The sequence below is a fragment of the Neovison vison genome, chromosome 6, assembly GCF_020171115.1.
Source record: "Neovison vison isolate M4711 chromosome 6, ASM_NN_V1, whole genome shotgun sequence".
Lineage (NCBI taxonomy): Eukaryota > Metazoa > Chordata > Mammalia > Carnivora > Mustelidae > Neogale > Neogale vison.
In genome coordinates, this window is record NC_058096.1 from 28,957,537 (window position 1) to 28,978,123 (window position 20,587).

The 20,587-nt window shown below is 35.4% G+C and overlaps 1 protein-coding gene across 1 annotated transcript in view; it reads left to right on the forward strand.

Moving 5' to 3' along the window:
* Positions 1-2,787: 2,787 nt before the first annotated feature.
* Positions 2,788-20,587, forward strand: part of LIPI (lipase I) — a 56,162-nt gene continuing 38,362 nt past the window's right edge. Inside the window, exon 1 of the mRNA XM_044254995.1 lies at positions 2,788-2,815. The gene's annotated coding sequence lies outside the window, so the exon portion shown is untranslated. The remainder of the gene's footprint in view (positions 2,816-20,587) is intronic.

Genomic DNA, 20,587 nt, shown 5'->3' on the forward strand with positions numbered 1-20,587 from the left:
TAAGCTATGTATATAAATCTATCTATCTAAAACAAGAGCTTCTTTCTTCCTTTCTTTGCCCAACTGACTACTAGATCTTTTTTACAGTCCAGCCCGGGCAGCATCTCCTATAAGCCTTCTCTGAACTCTGCATTCTAGATTAGCTGGCTCCCCAGCTGTGTGGCACCATGGTTCCGTAGACATACCTTTTTCAAGCCCTCCTCACTGTGAATTTCTATAGGGTAAATATATTTCAGTACCTAGGACAATCTCTGACATACCTGTGGATGTATCTTAAATAGTTGTTGACATGATACAGTTTGAATAAATGAACATCTTTACTTTGTGTGTTCAACTACATTATGTCCAGAAGTCAGTACATGCTTAATAAAAGTTTCATAGATGAATGAGTGAATGCAGAATCTTGATCAAATAGTGTTAAGGGACTCTAGTGGATGCTTTTGCTAAAATTGACCTCACTTTTGTCTTCACTTTTTTCCTACCTTCGTTTTTTCTTTATTCTGATTATTCTAACCATATTTGTCCCAAGTAAGTAGAGCTTTTTTTTGTTTTACTTGTTTTAGATGCTTATGGTAAAGAAATATTTTTAATGCTTAAAGAAATAAAATAAAAAAATATCAATAAGTCTACCATGCAGGGATAAACATTTTGGAGGAAAACCTAACTTTGATCTATGCATATACATGTAAAACATATTTTAGGAAAATAAATTTTACTCTACATATTATTTTGTAGCTTGCCTTTTCTCCCCTTGAACTATGGAATGGAGACTTTCTATACCATTAATATTGATTTATCTACATCATTAATTTTAATGCACAGTACATACATTATTAGACCAACACCCCACTGTTGGACATTTACATTATTTCCCTTTTTTAGCCATTATAAAAATGCTGAGATTAACATCCTTGCTCCTATGTCTTTGTGCACATGGGTTAATACTTCTGTGGGAAAATATCTTGGACATTTGATTGCTGAATCAAAGGGTAAGACCATTAAATATTTTGACACATATTTCTAACTTACACAAAAAGATTGTGCCAAAATAAATTCTTATATACAATGACTCCCCTATCTCCAGTATATACTACTTAACTTTCCATTATAGTTACTGTTAAGTGCCTGGTAGAAGTGTACATGGTACACAGGGCTCAATCAGTTTTAATCCACTGAGCCACCCAGGTGCCCCTCACAGGGCTCAATCAATTTTATATCTTTATCCTTATCATCCTCATTATGACTTTTATCATATTATTTATATTGCATCCATGTCTGTAAACTTCAAGTCAGTTTTTATTTTGAAGGGGCACTAAATAAGCATGGAAATATTCTCTTACTAAACTATGGACACTTTATATAATTTGCCATTTCTAGTATTTTGCTATTTAATGCAATGGATGGTAATTTCAATTTTATTACTACTGACAGTAAGTAAAAACTATGAAAATAGTATAGTTTTTTACATTTTGAAATTCTGCTATGTTGCGTACTCTTTTACATGCCAAGATGATATTTTCAATATCATCTCTTCAGAGTGGTTAAGATGAAAATAATGTGTAAGATTAATATTTCAGAGTCACATCAAATGCACAAGATAAAAGAAAAATGTTAAATAAGAAAGATTTGTCTTTTAAGTATAAACTTGTTAAGAATCTCTTTTAACATGTATGACACTTATTTTACCTTTCTTCCCTCATTCCAAAATGATGTGGTTTATTCCTATCTTTGTTAGCGAAGTGCATTGGTGGTCTCCAGTCAAAGTATAGTAAATTATACAGGGCTCCTTCTAAAAGTGAAGTCTCACATAAAATCCCTGGAGATCAAATAGTTTAAATTGATGATTTTTTAATTTTTCATGGTTTTTAAATGAATACCTCATTTTGTTTGTGGATTCTTTGAAATACCTCCCAGACCTTGATTAGTTTCTGCTGATCAATGATATGAATTAGGGACTTCTGATCCTAAAGTATCTTTGGAAATTTACAGAGACTTGAATTTACAAAAAAAAAAACTTAATTTTTGAACTGATCACACATGTACTTACAACAGTTCTCCATTTTCCAGACCTACTAAAGTCTATTCCTGGAAGGAAAATAAGGGGAAAAATGGAGTTAACGTGTGGGGGAAAAAACCCCATAATTTTAAAATGTTTGTTAAATTAAAAACAAAAATATTTTTTATTTTCCAATTGTAGAACTCAAGGGCAACCCAGCATTTTAGAATTTTAAAATAGCCACTGAGTTTAGGTTGCAAAATTACACAAACATGAAAAAGCCATATTTTATATTTGACAGCTTGATGGATATGGATTTTATTATTGATTTTATGGTATATGAAGACAACTTAGTTTGTAATCAAAATGAACATAAACCACAACATTTTCTGACTTTCCATTTCTAGCATTTTTTAACATCACATTTACTCTAGGCTTTGAACAGACATATTCTTCCTGACCACTTCTGAAATCTTGAGGTTAAGAGGAATAAAGAAAGATATAATTAGTTTTTCTTTCCCTAAAATTTAACTTGGGCTGCTGTTGGGGACTTCTTAGAGTTTTGACTTAAAAGTCCTCTCACCACCACGAGCCAGATAAGAGAAGACAAACTACCTTACCTTTTCTACAAACAGGGAGGAGCAAAAGGTCAGGAATCTTTTATGCTAAAACCTACCAGACTCTGGCAATCTTACCAAAGAGAAACCTTAATGAATTTCAGAATTTCTTTTTTGCTGAGTTAGAGTGCTGCTTTTACTTTTATTGGATTCCAAATGAAAGTATACATTTTTCTCTGTTTGATATGCTGGGCAGAATCTGGTAAGAACTAAATGATTTGATTGATCTTACCAAATTGTGTATAAGATAATTAGTACAGTCTTATGAATCTGGAATAGAGAATTTTATGACATCATAGTATGAAAAAAAATAGTATGATTTGGGTACTAATTATATCAAATGGGTAATTATGAAGAAAGTTTATATATATATGTGTGTATGTATATGTGTTTCTTAAATTGTATATTCTGTATTTTATTTACTTTCTAGAAAATTAATAACTAGAAATCCTTTAGCAGGAAGATGTAAATGGAGGACAGAAAAATTCAATAGAAAGAATAATTCAATAATATAGAAATTAATTCAATATTTGAGAATCATGACTTACTAAACATGTTGTTTCAATTTCAGTGTTCAAGTAGTCTTACTTTTGAGGAAACTTTTTACTTTTTACATAGCTAAGTTGCTAATTGCCAAGCAAACAAAGTAAACATACCTCAACTTTTTTTTTTTAACCTATTATGCTAACGTGTAACAAAACAAAAACAAAAATGGGTTTAGAGCAATAAAATAGAATTTTATTCTCCTGGTTTACTGATTTATAGTAATAAAGTTTATTAATATTGGTGATCTCATTTACTTCTTTCTGGTAATAAAGTAGAACTAGAACTACTTGTTCTACTTTATGATAATACGTAACAAATTTAAAATTCATGATGAATAGATTTTTGTGCCTTTGCAAAGGCAGATGATTTTCTTTATTTTAAACTTCCTTTTAGAAAAAAATTCTTGAATGCATCCTTGAATAACCTTAAAATATCACCTAGAAATTCAAATTATTTCTCGTTTCTTTTCAGTTGGATATTTGGGTTGATCAAATTCTAGAAATGTTTGAATTTTATAAGCAAATGCAGAATCTAAGTGATATTATTATAGTTTATTATATTTTTCTCATTTAGATGTTTCTTGATAAGCATTTATATATTTGGATAATGTATGATAGTGGCATCTTAATTTAGAAGTCAGAGAAATTTGAAGTCTAGCCCCCTAACTTTGTGTCATTTCTTATTTGCATTATTTTAGAATCATAGTTTATACTCCAAACTCCTGTGGCAAACGTTCTAAGATTATTGTTTTCATTAATACTTAGGAATTACCTAAATTTTCAATTGAGAAAACTCTGATATAATTACTATGTGTGTTTCTGTCTCTGTTGACTGAAATAGAATAGCAGGCCTTTTAGATATTAATGACAGTAAATAGAAAATAAGGAAATTAAAGATTTCAGTTATTCTCGAAATCATTCGTAACCCATGCAAACTCTTGGTGCTGCCTCTCATTTTCCTGGAAATCCCACATGCTTAGGAAATCGTTGAATTTTCAGTAATTAATTTCATATAAGTATGTTTTATTCAAGTTATAATTTCCCCTTCCTTCTCCACTAGAGATTTTGATATGTGCCTTTTAGAGAGCCCACCTCACATTCCTCAACATGAAAATCATTACATGATTGCATCTCCCTTCAAAAAGGGAAAAAAAAAAATTCTGAAAACCTGGGATTATCAGATGTTTTAAACATTTTTAAATGGAGGGGTGTCTGGGTGGCTTAGTGGGTTAAGCTGCTAGCCAACCCTTGATTTCTGCTCAGGTCGTGATCTCAGGGTCCTGGAATCAGCCCTGTGTGGGAGCCCCATGGGGAGCCCATATCGCCTCTCAGGTAGGGCTCCCCATGGGGCTCCGTGCTCTGCAGGGAGTCTGCCTGAGTATTCTCTCTCTCTTGCTCTCCCTCTGCCCTTTCCCCCAGCTCACACTCTCTCTTTCTCTCCTTCAAATAAATATCTAAAAAAAAAAAAAAAAATTAATGGAATAAAAGGGGAATGGAGAAATAGCTGAAGAAACTCTTTACAGATTTGTATCTATATGCACATATATTCAAGTTATATATAGTTTTAGTACAGTTTCTGATTCATACTAAGTGCTTAAATGGTAGTTGTAGCTGTAAGGGTCAGCAAATATTTCTGTATCAGGCCAGATAGTCAATATTTTAGGCTTTGAGGGCCATACAGTCTCTGCTGAATCTAATCAGCTCTGTCACTGTAATATGGAAACTGCTCTAGACAATTCATGAATTAATGAGTCTCGTTGTATTCTAATAAAATTTATTATAGACAATAATATTTGAATTCGTTGCAATCTTGACGTGTCACAGGATATTATTATTTTAATTTTTTCCCACCATTTAGAAATGTAAAAACCTGCCTTATCTTGCCAGCCAGATTTGGCCCTCAGGCCATAGTTTGCCAAATCTCCTGTTCCAGTAACTTGGAAGAGATGTTAAAGATACTTAATTCTTCTTTCTTGTTTTATAGTTGAGGACAGTGAAATTCAGAAAAACCGAGCCATTCTAAGATAACAATTGTAATATGCAATATAAAATACTCTGGAATCTTGTTTGATTTAGAGATTTTTATCCACAGGCTGGAAGAGAGGCCCAAGATTCTGCAATTCTGATAAACTCCCAGTTAACGCCTGTGGGTGTGTGGAACTACACTTTGAGAAGGGAGAGTGTAAAAATTTGTAGAACTTGGTAGGCTTTGTAGGGCAGTGATCTTTCCAAAACCCAAGGCACTCAGCTCATCGACTCAACAAATTCATCATTATTTTTCTCTACATTGTATAAAAATTCATATATTTGTATTAAAATTTTATGAAATTTGTATGTTTGTATAATTTGTATTAAAAAATCTCATGTGACTAGTAATTTACCTCTACTGATTTGCTAAAATCACATGCCTACAAGCAGCTTTAGTACAAAAGTTTAAGATAAGGGTAATCTACAAGAACATGGAATTTGCATTTAAAAGATCCAGATTCAAGTCCTGCTGGCTTGTTTTATCAAGGCCAAGTCACTTAAGCTCTGTGAACCTCGGTCTCCTCATTTTTAAGTGGTTGTGAAAGTCATAAAGCTGTCTGGCGGCATGGCAAAGCTCAGAGGAGGTAACATAAGTGTGTGATTTGCTCAATTATAAATTAGGTTAGTATAATCCACTGTGTTTTTTTCCCATGTACATTTTCTCTGTAATTGTCTCAAAGTACTTGCCAGGTGTAGGCCTTCACATTACACAGTTGGGGTAGACCTGTATGGACTATGGGTATCAGAATGCCCTGGGGTAAGGATTTTAAAATGCAGATTTCTGGGGTGCCTGGGTGGCTCAGTAGGTTAAAGCCTCTGCCTTCAGCTCAGGTCATGATCCCAGGGTCCTGGGATTGAGCCCTGCATGAGGCTCTCTGCTCAGCAGGGAGCCTGCTTCCTCCTCCCTCTCTGCCTGCCTCTCTGCCTACTTGTGATTTCTGTCTGTCAAATAAATACATAAAATCTTTAAAAAAAAAATGCAGGTTTCTGGGCACCTGGGTGGCTCAGTGGGTTAAGCCTCTGTCTTCGGCTCAGGTCATGATCTCAGGGTCCTGGGATCGAGTCCCGAATCAGACTCTCTGCTCAGCAGGGAGCCTGCTTCCTCTTCTCTCTCTGCCTGCCTCTCTGCCTACTTGTGATCTCTGTCAAATAAATAAAATCTTTTAAAAAAAATAAAAAGGCAGATTTCCCTGCCAAATCAGAATCTCTGGGGATGTATCATTTTAAACAAACTTTCCCAGACTTTTTAATCCTCAGTTTTAAAACCATGCTTGAGAATTCTTTTTTTTTTTTTTTTTTTTTTTTTTATTTGAGAGAGAGAGACAGTGAGAGAGAGCATGAGCGAGGAGAAGGTCAGAGAGCGAAGCAGACTCCCCATGGAGCTGGGAGCCTGATGTGGGACTCGATCCCGGGACTCCAGGATCACGCCCTGAGCCGAAGGCAGTCGTCCAACCAACTGAGCCACCCAGGCGTCCCATGCTTGAGAATTCTTGATGTAAAGACTTACCAGACATCTACCTTATTTTGTTTGTGTAGTCATCTTCATTTTCCACAACTTTCCAAACGTTGATTTGCCCATTTGGAAAAGTTACTGATGGAATATCATGGTTACTTATGACTTGTTAAATCGTGTGTATTTTCTAAATGTGCTCTGATTATTTCAGAACCCGAAGATTAAATATACTTTTACCTCTTATTTTGCCTTCTGCCCCTTGCCTTCAGAGATACTAAAGTTCTGGTGAAGAGACCCCTCTTCCCTTCCCCCTACTTGGACAATCCTCCCTTATCCCAGCACAGCCCTGGAGTTAGGGGGGGGGCAACGGCATGTTGCGGGGGAAATAGGTACACTTGCTGCGCACGGCCTGTTACGCGCAGATAGTCACGTAGGCAAGGGGGGGGGGTCGCCTAAGTATGTGGACCTAGTCACGTAGGCAGGATGTTTCTCTGCTGAGTAATAAGATCCAACTCCCCCTCCTCACTCCCCCTCCCCACCTTTCTCTTCGCTCGCTGGGGTCCTTCAAAGCCAATCTACAAACACCGAGTATGCCTTATATTCAAACCAGCCAATGAAAACTTTGTAACTATGTTTCTGCTTCTGTACGTATGTTTTCGCTTCCCCGTACCCCATAAAAAGGCCCTGAACAAAGGGCTGGCGCGCGAGAGTCCTCCTAAGACTTGACCGCCCGCAGGTACCTGTGTCTACTCAATAAACCTCGTGCTGTTTGCATCTGATCAGCGGACTCGGCTTGGTTTTTGGGTCCGGGGGTCTCCTCCTAAAACGGGGTCCATTCCGGGGTGCTTGGAGCCCCGGGGGGATCTTTCACTGGCTACAGTTTTGCATCTTAATTAACTATGCGGCCGTATAAACCTGTGTTTTTGTAGGCATAAGGTCAGTCTTTTGTTTCATACCTGACAGTTTGCTGGCTCCAAAAGATCTTCATTCTTTTTATTGCACATGAAGATAATGGAGCTAGTGAATTTAGGTTGCTCAACTGTTTGCATGATCGTTTGTGCCACGAGTATGGTTGTGCTTTTCAGATGTTACTCATAAGTGTTCTTTAATTATGCGATCTTCATATATAAAATGAGGGACAGGATAGCAAATATAAAGCAGCACAGTGCCTGACTTGGAGTGAGTGCTGAATAACCACTAAGCATTATTATTATCTTTGATGGTATTGTTATCGCTGTTAACAAATACGTATTGTTTTCAGAAATGAGGAAAAGGAAAGAAGAGTCTTGCCCTTTCTTGGAGTCTTTTGAGGGTGAGAGTGGGGTTTCGGAGGAGTATCAGAGGAAGTCGGGTTAAACCTTTCCAGAATGTGTTAGATTTTTTTATTGGCTTTTTTTGGCTGGGTTTTGAGGCTTCTCTGTTACTAACTTGGACAACATTCAAAGCTGTAAGGCAAGGAGCACCTGGTGGCTCAGTGGGTTAAGCGTTTGCCTCAGGTCATGATCCCAGAATTCTGGGATCAAGCCCCTCATCAGGCTCTCTCCTTGGGGTGGAGAGGAGGAAAATCTGCTTCTGTGTACTTAGTTGACCGAAAAATAATCACTGTTAAAAATCCCATGATAAACATTGATGTTAATAGTCAATGGGTATAATAATAAAAGTGATACAGGAATGTAATTTTAATTAATCTTTATTTGATTTTTAAGAAGATTAAGCACACTTTGAGGACTTAATGAGCCATTTTCCTATTTTATTTTATAAATATCTGTTTATATCTTTCTCTTGATATTCAGTTGGGTATTTTCTTCCTTTGTATTTTATATGTAAGTATATCAATTTCCTTCATACCTTGCACTGAAAATATTTCCCTAACTTATATATCCTTGTCTTTTGGCTAGTGTACAGTGTTTATGCACAGAGGTTTGAAATTTATGTGCTGTGAAATTTATTAGTCTCATATTTTATAGCTTCTTTTGTTTTTATGCTAGAAAGTCATTCCTTGAACTAAGGTCATGCACATATTGACTATATTCTTCTAGTTCATATAAGTTAAAACTTTCCTAGAATCAATTATCCTAGTCCTTGTTTATTTAAAAATCTATTATCTTTGATTATGAATTGCCATCTTTATCATGGGTAATATTGTTTATTTCTGGGTGTTACCATTCTGTTTCAATCTGTGTATCAATTCTTGATTCAGTTTCAGGGGCTTCTTTTTAATCGGTTTATAATATAAACATAATTTTAATCATTTTTATGATTTTATGATCATAACTGACAGTTTGCTGTTTTTGTTGTAATGTTATAGCTGTTTGCTATAAAATTATGATTTTATTATCTTTAAAAAATCATTTATTTTCTTTGGGCATTTATTCCCTTCCTGGAGACATCTCATTGCGACCTTAATTTAGAATCGCATTAACCATATAAGTTAATATGAGTCTAATTGATTTTGTAATATCTCTTCCTTTCCGGATCATGGTATATCTCAGTGTTTATTCAGATCTTTTCTGTTTTTATGTAAGGTTTTTAACCTTTGTTGTTTTCTTTTAAGGGTATTCTATTTTTCTTTCTTCCCTTTGGTCTTCTTTGTCTCTTCCTCCTTTTCTTCATCTCTCCTTCTCCTTTTTTTCTCTTCCTCTTTTCAAAGAGCTAGTTAACTTGCAAATCATAGGAACCTGGTTCAAACTAGCTAAGGAATGAAGAAATATATGACCTCCTATAACTGAAAATTTTTACACTAAATACCACTGGATCTGATACTGGAAAAAAATGATTACTGTCTGTAGCTTCAGGATGTGTTTCCTTATAGATTGAAATCTGGAAGGAAGGAAGCCACTTTCTCTCTCAACTTCCCCCCAAAGGTCCTAAATGGACGTGTTTGAATTTCATATCCTCCTGTGGTCTAATCCTGGGTGTAGGCTGATTGCGCATTCAGATTGGTCCTGGATGAAGGGAGAGCATGTCTTTGTGGTGAGTTCCAAAAATTCACGTAGTGTTGGGGTGTGGGGAAGTTTTCAAAAAGAAAAGCTGGAGAGCTGAGAAAATATAAAATATATTTACAATATTAATAATTATATTTTTGTGTGTTTTAATACTTTTCTTTATTATATTTTATATTGACTGTTGCTAATATGAGCCAAGGCTAATGGTTTTTGTATATTTATATGTCTATACTACAACTTCCCGTTGGATTAATTTTTTTTAGTTCCTATTTTCATATTTTTAGATAGAATATTGTATCACATGAAACAAATAATGATGTCAGTATCCAATGATTATATCATATTTCTTTTTTTTATACTATTGCTAAGTTAGAATATGTGGCAGCAGATATTTTTATACTTTCTTAATTTTAATGGAAATAATGTCACCAGTGTTTCATCATTAATACGGTAATCGCTATTGGAATGAAATAGGTAATATTTTATCATTCTAATAAAATATACTATTTTTAATTATGTAAAATAATGTTAGTTAAAATTAATTTTTCTTGTCCTACTCTTTTTTTGGGGGGGGTTTCCTTTTGTTTTTTTTTTTTAATTTATTTATTTTCAGAAAAACAGTATTCATTATTTTTTCACCACACCCAGTGCTCCATGCAAGCTGTGCCCTCTATAATACCCACCACCTGGTACCCCAACCTCCCACCCCCCCGCCACTTCAAACCCCTCAGACTGTTTTTCAGAGTCCACAGTCTCTCATGGTTCACCTCCCCTTCCAATTTACCCAAATTCCCTACTCCTCTCTAACGCCCCTTGTCCTCCATGCTATTGGTTATGCTCCACAAATGAGTGAAACCATATGATAATTGACTCTCTCTGCTTGACTGATTTCACTCAGCATAATCTCTTCCAGTCCCGTCCATGTTGCTACAAAAGTTGGATATTAGTCCTTTCTGATGGAGGCATAATACTCCATAGTGTATATGGACCACATCTTCCTTATCCATTCATCCGTTGAAGGGCATCTTGGTTCTTTCCATAGTTTGGCGACTGTGGCCATTGCTGCTATAAACATTGGGGTACAGATGGCCCTTCTTTTCATGATATCTGTGTCTTTGGGGTAAATACCCAGGAGTGCAATTGCAGGGTCATAGGGAAACTCTATTTTAAATTTCTTGAGGAATCTCCACACTGTTCTCCAAAGAGGCTGCACCAACTTGCATTCCCACCAACAGTGTAAGAGGGTTCCCCTTGTCCTACTCTTATGCTGTGGACTGTGCTGTGGACTATGGGTGCTTAGTTGTGTATTATTTGGGAATTTTGCTTCAAAAATATTGCTTGAGTTGTAATAATCTCTACTTCACATACCTATCTGTGGGCATGTTTGTCCTATCTTTGTTATGTTTGATATTAGAGGTGTTCTATCTTTTAAAAATGTTCTACTAAGCTTTGTATTTTTTCACACTTTGTAAAAAAGTTGACATTTGCTGTAAGTTTTAACTTAATTATTGAGATTATATTGAGGTTATTGAGGTTATAACATAATACGATAAAATATTCTCATTTAAGAGTACACTGTGGTGAGTTTCAAAAAATACATGCACCACATTTTACATAGCATGTAACAGTCTTATCAGTCAAAATATAAAACCTTTCACTGCATCCCCAAAAGTGAACTCTTTGCAGTTAATTCCCTCTCCATCTCTGGTTCTAAGCAAATCTCCTTTCTGATACTTAAGATTAAATATCTCTTTTCTAGAATTTCATACAAATGGAATCAAACAATATGTACTCTTTTTCTTGGAGTCTTTTGCTTAGTTAGCATCATGTATTTGAGACTCATCAAGGTTGTTGCATGTACGGATAGTTCATTCCTTTTTATTGCTGGGTAATATTCCATTGTGTAGCTATACTACAATTTATATATCCATACTCATTTTGATTGACATGTAGTTTTTTTCCAGTTTGGGGTCCTTATGAAAAAAATTCTACAAATTTATAAATATTGTGGACAAGTGCTTTTCTTTTCCTTTCCTTTTTTTTTTTTTTCCAAAAATTTTATTTATTTATTTGACAGAACAAGCAAGCACAAGCAGGGGAGCAGCAGAGGGCAGGGAGAAACAGACTCCCTGCTGAGCAGGAGGCTTGGCAGACCTCCATCCCAGGACCATGGGATCTTGACCTGAGCCAAAGGCAGTCGCTTAACTGACTGAGCCACTGAGGCGCTCCAAGTGTTTCATTTTTCATGGGCTAACAGTTGAAAGTGACTTTTTAGGGTCATTTAACATTTTAAGAAACTACCGAACTGTTTTCCAAAATTTTATACCATTTGGTCACTTTCGTCAGCAATGAAGGAATCTTGAAGTTGCTTTGTATCTTCACCTATATTTGGTTTCGTCAGTCTTTATAATTTTCGCCATCCTAGTGGGCGTGTAGTGAGGTATTATTTTGGTTTAATTTATACTTTCCTGGTGATGTATGATGTTGAGCATCCTTTCTTGAGCTTATTGGCCATTATACCATCTTTTGTTTTGTGTCTTCAATTCTTTTGACAGTTCTTGAATGTTTTACCTGTCTGTGTATATACAAATGTACATTCCCTCCACCCCACATGTACTGGACACAGGTGGTTTTTCAGGTGTACATATTGCAAGCCTGCATATTCATATTCTTAACAATGTCCTTTTGGGAGCAGACGTGTTTCATTATGACAGTGTCTAGTTTATCAGCTTTTTCTTTTACATGTCCCACTTACTGTAAACTTGTCTGAGAAATCGTTGCTTACTTCATAATCATTAATATTTTCTCTCAGTATTTCAGACATGTTGCCTGCTCCCTGCCAGAAAATGAAGCCAAATCAAAGCAAGCAGAATTGAGAGAATGAGAAGCAGAAAAGATGGGCCTCTTTTACACTAGAGCTAATTAAGCTCCCTTAAAATTGGGGCGCCTGGATGGCTCAGTGGGTTAAGCCTCTGCCTTCGGCTCAGGTCATGATTTCAGGGTCCTGAGATCGAGCTCTCCATCTGGCTCTCTCCTCGGCGGGGAGCCTGCTTCCCCCTCTTTCTCTGCCTGACTCTCTGCCTACTTGTGATTTCTCTCTCTGTCAAATAAGTAAATAAAATCTTTAAAAAAAAAAAAAGGACTTAAAATTAAAAGACCCTTCTAGGGTTTCTATTGAACATCCAAGATGTTCTCTGAGGTCCTTTGACTCTGACTCGCCAGAACTTTATTGTCTTTCAGAGCATTTGTGACCTTTGAATTGTTCAGCTTAGAGCTCTTTGTGGAATGTTACCCTCAGCATACATGGTTTATATTCAGCAACCTACTCATGGGACGCCGCTGCAGATTTCAGAACTCTGCCTCCACACAGCTCCTTCCATTGCAGCATCTGATATAAATTCTAGTTACCCTCCCTAGACTCCCATTTTTCTCCCTGGTTTGGGAACACCACCCTGCTTTCCTTGGGTCCAACCTTCCTGCATGGAAGACTATTCCAGGCAGAAAGCTATTAGATTTAGTGTTCAAATAATTTATTTCCTTTCTTTTAGAGATCACAGTTCTGAGACCTTTGTTGTCCAGTGTCTAAACTTTTATATATACATTTTATCCAGAATTCTAGTTGTTCATAGAAGTAAGAGGAGTTTGGATATCTTTCATGACAGGAATTGAAGTCTATAAAGCACAATTGTGATAAAACATACATAAAAATAACCATTTGAATAATTTCTAAGTGTACAGTTCAGTGATATTAAGTACACTGATATGGGTGTACAGCCATTGCCATTGTCTTTCCAAACTGAAACTCTTTACCTATGAAACAGTAATTCTCCATTTACCTCTCCGTCCCAGCCCCTGGCAACCACTATTCTACTTTATGTTTCTCTTTGACAACCTTAGGTACCTCATGTAAATGGAATCATATAGTACTTATATTTTTGTGACTGGCTAATTTCAGTTAGTTCTTCCATGTTGTAGCATGTGTCAGAATTTCCTTCTTTTTTAAGGTTGAATAATATTTCATTATATGTATACACCAGATTTTGTTTATACATTCATCTGTTGATGGGTACTTGGATGGCTTCCTCTTTTTGGTTATTATGAATGATGCTGCTATGAGCATGGGCTTGTAAGCATGTTTGAAACTCCACTTTCAGTTCTTTGGGTGTATACCTAGAAGTGGAATTTCTAGATTATATGGTTATTCTATTTTTAAATTTTTTAGGAACCACTATACCATTTTCCATCCCCATCAGCAATGGACAGGGTTCCAGTTTTTCCATGTTCTTGCCAACAGTTATTACTTTCTGTTTCTTGATAATAGTCATACTTTTTTAAACTTTCAAATCCTAATGGATTTGAAGTGGTATCTTATTATGGTTTTGATTTACATTTCTTTAATGATGAGTGATATCAAACTTCTTTTCATGTGCTTACTAGCTATTTTTATATCTTTACCTGTAGGTTCATTCAAATATTTTGCCAAATATTTAATTGGTTGTTTATTTGCTGTTGTTGTCATCATTGAATTATGGGAGAGCTTCATGTATTCTGGATATAAATGCCTTATCAGATACATGATTGGTCAGTGTTTTCTCCCATTCTTTGTGTTGCCTTTTCACTCTGTTGATAATGTCCTTCAATACACAAAAGTTTTGAATTTTGATAAAGTACAATTCATCTATTTTTCTTTTATTGCCTGTGCTATTTTTAGTAATGTTAAAAAAATAATGACTTTTTGATCCAAAGTCATTGAGTTTTCTCTTAAGTTTTCTTCTAGGAGTTTTATGATTTTAATTCTATCATTGTCTTTTCTTTTTCTCTTGTAAGAATTTCAATTTAGAATATATTTTCTCTGATAGAAGTATAGAAAATTAACAAAACAGGAAACAACATGTGTTGGAGAGGATGTGGAGAAAGGGGAGCCCTCTTACACTGTTGGTGGGAATGCAAGTTGGTGCAGCCTCTTTGGAGAACAGTGTGGAGATTCCTCAAGAAATTAAAAATAGAGCTTCCCTACGATCCTGCAATTGCACTCCTGGGTATTTACCCCAAAGATACAGATGTCGTGAAAAGAAGGGCCATCTGTACCCCAATGTTTATAGCAGCAATGGCCACAGTCGCCAAACTATGGAAAGAACCAAGATGCCCTTCAACGGATGAATGGATAAGGAAGATGTGGTCCATATACACTATGGAGTATTATGCCTCCATCAGAAAGGACGAATATCCAACTTTTGTAGCAACATGGACGGGACTGGAAGAGATTATGCTGAGTGAAATCAGTCAAGCAGAGAGAGTCAATTATCATATGGTTTCACTCATTTGTGGAGCATAACCAATAGCATGGAGGACAAGGGGCGTTAGAGAGGAGTAGGGAATTTGGGTAAATTGGAAGGGGAGGTGAACCATGAGAGACTATGGACTCTGAAAAACAGTCTGAGGGGTTTGAAGTGGCGGGGGGGGTGGGAGGTTGGGGTACCAGGTGGTGGGTATTATAGAGGGCACAGCTTGCATGGAGCACTGGGTGTGGTGAAAAAATAATGAATACTGTTTTTCTGAAAATAAATAAATTGGGAAAAAAAAAAAAGAAGTATAGACATCCCAATCTGCTCTTTCCCCACCATACAGCTTTATTGATGAATAATTCACAAATATAATTGTGTATATTTAAATTGTATAATGTGATAATTTGATACACATATACATTGTGGAATGATTGCCAAGATCAAGGTAATTCATACATCCATCTCCTCTCAAAATTAAGACTCTGTGTGTGTGTGATGAGAATGCTTAAGATTTACTCTCAGCAACTTTCAAGTTTACAGTATTATGACAGAACCAAAAATAGTTTCATATTATTAACTATAGTCACCATGCTGCATATTAGACCTCAGAACTTCCTCATCTTACAACTGGAAGTTTGCACCCTTTGATCTGTATCTCCCCACCTATTCCTTCTGAACCTCTGGTATAAAATTATCTCTCTGTAAAAAACTATTTTACTTAGCATACCCTCTAGTTTTATCCGTTTGTTGCAGATGGCGGGATATATTTTTTATGACTGAATAATACTCTATTATGTATATACACTGCATTTTCTTTTTCCATTCATTCACTGGACATTTAGGTTGTACCCCTGCCCTCGTTTGGTAACTTTCTGTGTTGCTTATGTGTTTTTCATCCTAACATTTTCAACCTATAAGTGTCTTTAGATGTAAAGTGAGTCTCTTATAGATAGCATATAGTTGGATGCTGGCTTTTTATCCGCTCTCAATCTGTTTCTTTTTATTGGGGGGTTTAATCCATTTATGTTTTAAGTTATTAGCGATAGGGAAGCACTTATTTTTGCCACTTTGTTGTTTTTTATATGGGTTATAGCTTTTTTTTTGTCTTTCGTTTCCTCTGTCTTTTATTTGTGTTTAGTTGATTTTTATAGTGACATATTTTGATTTCCTATTCCTTTGTGTGTATTCTATAGATTATTTTCGTGATTATCATATGGATTATATGTAACATCCTAAAGCTATGACAACCTTTCTTAAATTGATACTAACTTAACTTTAAAAAATAGACATCAATAAAAACTTAACTTTTACATAAATAGCTACTTCTTTACAGCTCTGTGCTTTCCTCATTTTCAGTTATTATGACAAAAATTTTATCTTTATATTGCATAACATTAACATAGGTTTATAATTATACTAATGCATTTGTCTTAAATTCTGTAAAAAATAAAAAGTAGAATTACAAATCAAAATACAAAAATGCTGTTTTTTTATATTTGTTTGTGCATTTGCCTTTTCCAGAGCTCTTTATATTTTCATATGACTCTAAGTTACTATCTAACATCTTGTCATTTTAACTTGAAGGCTCCAATTAGCATTTCATGTAGAACAAGTCTGTGGTAATAAACTCCCTTAGCTCTTGTTTGTTTAAGGAAATCTTAATTTTGCTCTCATATTTGAAGGACAGTTTGCTAGTTATAGAATTGAAGTTAGAAATTTTTTCTCTTCACCAGTTTAAATACATAAATGTATTGTCTTACTGTCTTCTGGCCTGCAAAGTTTCTGCTGAGAAATTTGACAGTCTTATTGGGGATTCTGCTAGGTTTTTGATACCTGGAACTTTATTTTTCTCCTCCTAATTTAATCTACCAGAATTGAGTCAGTTTTATGTTTTTTAGGAGTTTTAATATATACTAGTTAACATTTTTTATCATTTGAAAACTTTTTTTTTATTTTCTCTACCTGATACTAATATTACCAATGTAATCAATTATATGATGTCCCAATAAAGCTAAACAAAATGAAACAAAACAAAAACTCATTCCCTCGGGGCACCTGGGTGGCTCAGTGGGTTAAGCCTCTGCCTTCCGCTCGGGTCATGATCTCAGGGTCCCGGGATCGAGTCCCTCATCGGGCTCTCTGCTTGGTGGGGAGCCTGCTTCCTCCTCTCTCTCTCTCTCTGCCTGCCTCTCTGCCTACTTGTGATCTCTGTCTGTCAAATAAATAATAATAAAAATCTTAAAAAAAATAAAACCTCATTCCCTCAGCAGCATATGACTTAAAGAAGTATTACTCACACTGGGTGGGGTAAGGTGGGAATTGATTAAGCAACAACCATCAACTTGGCTTTTTTGCCCCTCTCTCTCCTCTTCTATCAGGCCAGACCAAGGATATTTTCATGGCGATGGCAGAAGTATGAGAGGCCAGCTCCATAATACGCAAGCCCATTTCAAGCCTCTGCTTGCATTAGGTCTACCAGGGTCCTATTTTCCATGGCAAACTGTATGTGCCCATATCAAGAAATGAGGCAAATCACTAATTTATGATAGTAGAAGAATGACTCAAAAGTTACAGGGAAAATGGCATGGATTCAAGAAAGAGTGATGAATTGGAGGCACTCTATAATTGAGTACATCAACCAGCTTTCTTTCCTTTTATTTTACATTGTGTAGAATATACCTCCCCCATTTCTTTAAAACTTCCTGTGTGCTTCTTAAACTTACAGCTAAGTTTCATTTAGAAATATTATTTAAATTCTAGTTAGTTAGCATACAATGCGATGTTGGTTTCAGGAGTAATTTTAGTGATTAATCACTTAAAACACCCAGTGCTTATTTTTTGAATGAAATTTGAGATTCTTTGCTTTTTAATGGACAATTTTTATACAATTACATAACTTTATGTATCATATATGTTTTCTTCTCTAGTGTAATTGTGTCATTTTGTTTCATGTTTTCTACTTTTTTTTTTCATTTTTTTATCTTTTGTGTATGTATACTGTTTGCTATACTTTTTTGTTTTTTTAGCGTGTACAAAGTTATGAGTACTGTTTTATATAGCACAGTGGTTAACATTAAGGTTTTCAATATCTTTTTAAAGCCACACTTATCTGTTTATTAAAAATTTTAAAAACTGACATCATTTGAATCCGCCAGTTAAGGAATTTTTGTACCACACTTACTTTCTCTATATTCCTTTTAACCTATAGTCCCATTTTATTAGTATATTGACTTATATTAATAATTAAATATTCTTAGCAAACATTTGAATAAGAATGCCTTTGATATTACATGTGTGTTTAACTCAGTTTTATAATATATACGCTTGTACTGGTGTCTTACCTATTTCCATGTGAACTTTTGATCTTACAGTAATACTATGAGTTTCTGTGAATCTTGTCTTCAGTAAATCTGACATTTATTTACCAGCGATGATGTCAGGAACTGTACTATGTCATTTATGAGTGGTGTACTATAGGAAGAATATAAAATCATTAGGTCACACACTTTTTTCACTTATAACCTTCATTCATTACACTTTTATCTGTCTAATGTATTGTTTTGGAAGACAAATCTGAAGTGATCGTGACTTCATTCCTCTAATTTAACATGGATTTTCTACCTTGATGTTTTTAGAATATTTTTCTCTTTCTCAGTCGGTTAAGCATCTGCCTTCGACTGAGGTCTTGATCCCAGGGTCCTGGGGTGCAGTCCCATATCAGGATCCTTGCTGAGCAGGGAGCCTGCTTCTCCCTCTGCCTTCTGCTCCTGGTGCATGTGCTTTCCCCTGCTCTCTCCCTCTGATCAATCAATCAATCAATCAAAAGACAAACTAGTTTCTAGGAAGCCTTTTGGTGAGTCTGACTAACTGCTTTGCTTTAGATTGTGATGTGTCTTTTCAGTTTGCACATCCAGGAATGCAATTACTTCCTTAGTCATTATAACTGCAACCCCCTCCCTCTCCAGTTCTTCCCCCCACCCCCAGGGCAACAGTGATGATTTTTAACTTCTTGTCACTTAATCATCACTTCCTGTTCCATATCTGTGTTTCCCTTCATAATTCAAGTCTTTCTTCCTTCATTTCTTACTGTCAGGTGAGCATTCCATGTTTTAGCACATGTAATACAAATTTTTATTTTACACTTGCATTTTTTCTTTTCTTGAGTTGTAATATCTCATTATTCCACTTTTAATTTTATGCTAATGTTTTTTTACCTCAACACATTTTCTCTTGATATCCTCCTATTTTTGAGACATGATTTTTCTTGTACTGGAATGAGGGTGCTGTTGAATTTTCTGCAACTACTGCTACATCGGCAGTAGATAATAGATTGCTCTGTTGATTGTTTCAAGTGATTTCTGTCCCTTACTTTATCAGAGAGATCCTACTTTTTATTCCTCATTACACATCCGAGAGCCAGGTAAAATCTACCTTGGCTTGGATTGGACCAGCAGTTTGGGTATATTGATTGATTGCATTTGGCCTTCTCAGAGTTTCAGCTGATGGAAACATTTCGGATGGTGGAAAGATGGATGTACACAATTCCCTATGCAATTTGTATAGCGTAGTAAGCAGTGATGTTGCACTGAGGTTTGATTTATTTCTCCTCTCCACTTCCTCATTCTCTAGGACTTAGGACAAATGAGGTTTGTTTCAAAGTCTTCACTTGTCTGAGTATCTCTCACCTGTTAACCTGGGAACTAATTGTGCCTCTCCTTCACTTTCTTCCTCCTTTATCTTCTGAATAATTGTGATAATATCACATATATACTTTCCAAACTAAAAGGTAGGTTATAATTTGTACATATTATTATGGATTTATCAAATATGCATTATATGTCTGTAGTTTTAAATATATGTATATATAATATATATTTATTTTAAATATATTTGTAGTTTACTTAATCACATCATTATTTCTGGGCATTTAAATCACTTCTACTTCTCCAGTGCTAAAATAATATATATTAGTTCATTTTTATATGTTTAAATGGCTATTTTCTTGGGATAAATTCTTGGAAGTAGAATTATTGGCATGAATTATATTAACAGTTTTGTGAATTTTGGGTATAAATTGACAGATCGTTTCTCCTAATCTTTTAATAACTTGAACTTCCAGAAAAGTATAAGCATATTCTCATTAAAAAAAAAAAAATTGGGATCAGGCGCCTGGGTGGCTCAGTGGGTTAAGCCTCTGCCTTCAGCTCAGGTCATGATCTCAGGGTCCTGGGATCGAGCCCCACATCAGGTTCCCTGCTCAGCGGGGAGCCTGCTTCCCCCTCTCTCTCTGCCTGCCTCTCTGCCTACTTGTGATCTCTGCCAAATAAATAAATAAAATCTTAAAAAAAAATTGGGATCAGATGCTTATGTTGAAAGAAATTACAATTCTGAGACTCTGTGAAAAAGAAAATTAAAAAACAGCCATTGTTTCACTGCCTATGTATGGCTATTGCTATTGATTTGGCTTAGTTATTTCATTCTGCCCAGCTTCCTTCTAGGATGGATAGATGGTAAGAAAGGTAGGTAGGTAGGTAGGTAGGAAGGTAGGTTGATGGATAGGCAAACACATAGGATGCACACATCAATGAAAATACTATACGATCATATTTAAGATATTTTAAGTGTCTGTGCAATTATGTATAATCCTGTTATTAATATGTTTACATTTAATTCAAATTGTTTATTTCATTAATATAAGTCCTAGGAAGAAAATAAGGA